The sequence below is a fragment of the Pseudochaenichthys georgianus genome, chromosome 22 (assembly GCF_902827115.2).
Source record: "Pseudochaenichthys georgianus chromosome 22, fPseGeo1.2, whole genome shotgun sequence".
NCBI classification, from domain to species: domain Eukaryota; kingdom Metazoa; phylum Chordata; class Actinopteri; order Perciformes; family Channichthyidae; genus Pseudochaenichthys; species Pseudochaenichthys georgianus.
The window spans coordinates 5529061-5534211 of NC_047524.1; positions in this window are offsets into that span (position 1 = coordinate 5529061).

Below are 5151 nucleotides of genomic sequence, written 5' to 3' on the forward strand. Positions count from 1 at the left end.
ACAAAACAAAACGGGAATAAAAAACAAAATGGGAACTTCCAGACACAACAATTACAAATGTATTCCTGAACATCTGTTGTACCTCCGACTACCCCCCCCCCCCCCCCATGAAGCCAGACTCCTCCTCCTCCTCCTCCTCCTCCTCCTCCTCCTCCTCCTCCTCCTCCTCCTCCTCCTCCTCCTCCTCATCCTCACCCTCCTCCTGACTCTGTCTGGGTGCCAGCATCAATTGCTTTGATCTTCTCATTCCCCCCAAATTAAAAAATAAAACTAATTTTAAGCATTACCCAAGGCGCATTCTTTGATAGTTGTGTACTCGGCAATCAAGGACACACGGTGCGTTTCCCAAAAAAACGAGGGCACCGGGGAACGCACATTAAAGATGATGGCACACACAAGAGGAGGATTTAGAGGTTGTGTGCATCTCATGGGGAATATAAATAAACACATTCAACGTCAGCTGATTAAAAACACCTGCAGACTGAATAAACACGATGTTTCACTGAACGACCAGCAGAGGGCGCTGCTGTTCCTGCGAGTTTTAATCTGCAGTGAAGGACATTTGTAGGAAACTAATTTATTTGAAGTAAAAAAACATATAAAAGGGCCTTTATTCTAATCCAATAACAACAAAAATAAAATCATAATTATTTGTATTATGTATTTTAATCTTTGTAAAGCAAAAAGTGTCTTTGAGCACCTGTAGAAGTGCTTGATACATTAAATATATTATAAATATAATTATTTTTAATAATAGTCTAAAACCTTGCATTATTATTCACCATGCTGCAAAAATAAAATGTCTTTAATTGTTGTTTATATTGGGTTTTGGGGCTTTTATTTGTATTACATTTTTATTCTGGGGCGTTATTTTTTTTATATCCTGTTTGTGGTTCAAGAGCATTAGAGTATTATTTTTGTTCTATTTATTAACAACTTAGGAACTACTTAAAGTACTACTGCACTTAAAGGTCCCATGTCATGGCCATTTCTACTCATCATATGGAACAATGGAAATGGATCATATTTCCATTGTTGGGGTCTACTAGAATAGATTTTCGCAATTTTCCAAACTCACATTGGTTTCTCATACAGCATCTCTGTATAGTATGTGTATTCACTCTCTGTCCTACACGGCTTGTTGGAGCTCCTCCCCCCCCTCCCTCTCTGTGAGCCCACTGTGCCCTGATTGGTCAGCTCGCCCACTCTGTTCTAATGAGTCCACCACCGTTACAGCGGAACATCAGTGTTTATGTGTTACAATGGCGTTTGTTAGCAACCAGAAAATGACACCAGGGTTGCGTTCCGATAATCCAAAAATCAGCTCCTAAATTCTAACCCTATCTCCTATTCCTTGACCTCTGAGTGAAAGGTCACGGGGTTAAGGGATAGTGGATAGGAGAATTCAAAAGGACTTAGGAGAAGAGACTGCGGTACTTTAGAGAATCCGAATGCACTTTCACTATCCGACTTCATAAATGTGCGTCTGCTGCTGTGGGGAAACTATGGAAACTACAGTTTTAAGAACGAGGGACTACTGTAAACTCATCTAGAGACTCTGCACCGTGCTCTGATGCTGCTGCTTTGCTTTATGAACGTGGACAACAGAGAAACATATTCTTCAGGACCAAAGTTGGAATTTAAATAAAAAAGGAAAGTGAAACTTATGCTCGTCACCCTCTCCCTCCGGTCCACATTAATACCAATGATCCTAATATGTATGATTGATGAAAATATCTTAAAATAAATACAAATGTATTTATTATAAACGTTAGTCCTTAACATCTATCACTGTGTACATCACCATTCAAACATCTTGAGTTGAACAAACTCCACACAGCTCAGTGAAATGTTGACTTTATTTGATCATTTCAGTAAAAACTAACGTTCATATTTCTCTTTTTGATTATAATACTGATGAACGTTCAAAACAAAGCACTTTGGCAACTTACCACATACGTTTTAAAATGTTTAATAAGCACCGTAACGTTCATGATATAATTTCTCGGTCATAATCGTTTGTTGACTGTTTGTTGAGGTCCAGTGGTTCCTAAGCTAAAGGAGGTTATAAAGGAAGTTTGAAACCTCCTTTCCTTTCATTTAGAGAATTGGAACGGCACTTATCATGGCTGCCAGTGACGTACTTCCGGGTCATTTCACTTGGTTAGGAAGGTTCCTAAGCTAAATGGACTATTGGAACGCAACCCAGTAATGAAAAGGGTCTAGCTGCGGCCACGGACAGTACACGATGATACACGACACGACCACCTGACACGACACTACGGTGGCTGAGAGGCACTATCGTACATGGCAGATTAAAAACGAATGGCAAATGTTATTGTAGCATTTTAAGCAAATAACCTATCAGTTTGAGAACCCCTTATCCCATTTTGATGGTTGACATCTCATTTGAACAGTGAAAGCCAGAATGACAGCAGGGGTGAATTTTATTTTATAATTTTGCAAAAGTCAAAGATATGTTTACTGTATATTATAAAAATGCTTGTCATGTAGGCATACTGGAGATGGAAAGGCTTTAGTCAGTGTTGTAGCTGAGATTCTTACCGTTCCAATGATGTATTAATAATAGGATTTATATAGCGCCTTTCATGAGACCCAAGGTCCCTTTTAAAAAGAAGAACAGGAGTAGAAACAAACATAACAAAAGGCAGTCAGACAAAACAAATAGATTTGGGGCCAAAGGCCTTGGCAGACAGATGGGACTTGAGGGCGCTTTTGAAGGCGTGGGGATGTTGCAGATCTCCGCAGGGAGAGCGTTCCAGAGAGTGGGGGCTGCCACACTGAAGGCTCTGTCCCCGAAGGATCACAGGTTGGTGCGGGGGCCAGAGTCTGAAGACCGCATGTGGGAATTGTATTGATTTGATACAAACAAGCCAGTGTTCATTGTGTACTTTCAACTACAGTATATGGTCCGGCAAGTTCAGCATTCACTGTGATGTATATAAAATAAGACACCGATACCGTTTTCCTCAATGAACATTTATTGAACAGAACATCATGTGGAAAATCAGAGCTGGTCAACTTAAAAAAATATTGACCTGCAGGAGTTTAAAGCCTATTTAAAAACTCCTTGGAATCTTTCACTGAAGTCCTTCAGCCTTTGGTGCGCTTCCTCACTCATGTTCTTGGTGAGGTCATGAGAACACAGTTCCATCTCACTGATAAGACAAGATGGTATAAAGAAGTCATATGTAATATTATAAAATCACATGCATCAGGGGTTGTACACTTTAATGTGTCCATTCACAAACCGACTCTTTAGGAAGGAAGCTGTAAGGCCTCCTGTTATAGGAGTGGTCCTCGTCAGTGTCCAGGGGCATCTGTAGACAGTCAACCATTATTTTGACATGCACGGTTTAACTCCTCCAAAAATGATCCAGGCTCGATTCAGAATGACACAGTACCATATGTAGTATGTGTTTTAGGAGTAGTAACCCACTACCATGTCTGTGAGAATCCCTTCATCGTGAACAATAGGTGAATTGGTGGCCAGAGGGCTGTACGTCAAGGACTGGACGCAGTCAAACCCGACTAGTCCACTTCTCCGTGCCCTGTTGCACGTTTCCAACTGACAGGTGATACCCAAGTTAGATTTTTGGACATGAATACACGGCACAGGACCCTTAAAGGTCCTGGAAACTGCAAAAAGTCCCCTTTTTTTATCTATGCACTGTGATTTTAGGTGGCGATTTGTTGTGATGTCCGATTTTTTGGATGAGTGGTGCCTTTGTAGGTTTTTCCTTTTTAGTTGTAGGCTACAAAAACAATATGTTGTGGTTTAGCGCTTTGACATCAATTTTGGGGGCTGTGGAAATATGTGCCATGTTGCTGCAGCAGCCGGAGCCATCACTGGAGCGGCCGTCGGGGCCATCACTGGAGGAGTCGTTGTGGTTGCTGGGGCCGCCGCCAACGTAGTTGGCTGTTCGGTGCAGCAGTTTTTAAAGTGACTAAAGAACATCTTTCTCCCAATGATTGTTGGGCAAAAGCCACAGTGATAATGGCTTCTCGCCACACATTTGAGATGGCATTTATAAACATTATAACCTAAAAAAGAGACAATGTGGTTTAGAGGATTCTAGAAACAAACCAAAATGAATTTCTTGTAAATATGCTATTTGAAACAAGGTGTTTGTGCGAGAGCAATAAATAATCATGTCAGCAACAATAATATTTTTGCCTATAAACTGAATTTTTGCAGATTGAATGTGTGATTATGCTCATATTGTGCCTACCCCAAATAAGGATACTATTCGAGCATTATTAACAATTCATAACCTGAATATAAATCTAATTTTTAATGTTCAATTTCTAATTCAAAATTAATTTACACCAAGGATGTCCTGGGGCACAGAAATAACACATGTAATGAGTGAGGCATTAAACACATCTAACAAGTAACATGTAATGTGATGAAGAATACAATGATCATATAGAATTATAGATTTACTTACCTCCATATTTCACAAGTGACCTCTGGTGGCTCTTCAAATGAGCCATCAGACCAGGGTGTGACCCGGTCCTTTCACAAAATGGACACTGGAAGGTGTCCGAGTCCAATTTGTTGAGCTCTGGGCACGGAGTGTTGTGTTGTTTGTCTATAGGTGAATAAAATAGAATACAATTTAAGTGACTTTAATATTGGAAATAGTTAACTCCTTAAACAAGCAGCAATGGACTGGACTGTATAATCCTATGGGACAAAGCTGGTCATACTTCCTCACTTTCAGAAGGTAACCCTTTAACTGCCAGCGCCACCATTTGGTAGAGCACATTGTGTCTTGATATCTTGTTGAAAAAAAAATTAAAAAGTTTAACTCCATCTGATTCAGCCAGCTCTACTCTTTGGTTGATATGTTATGCACAAAACAACCTCTAGATTTCACTGTGGTTCGAACAGAAAGCCCTTCAGCTAGTTTAAATGTCAGGCCTACAGCATGGCCACAAACCCCATCTAAAAACAGAGGCTCTGTCCTAATTACCTGATTGCATCCACCTGGATTACTTGGCTCTACCCAATAACTACCATTTAACTTTAAACCACACTTAAAATAATAATTATACATATTTACATGTCTACAGTATAGCAGCTAATACATGTTTTAAATAAAAAACATTCAAATATGAAAGACA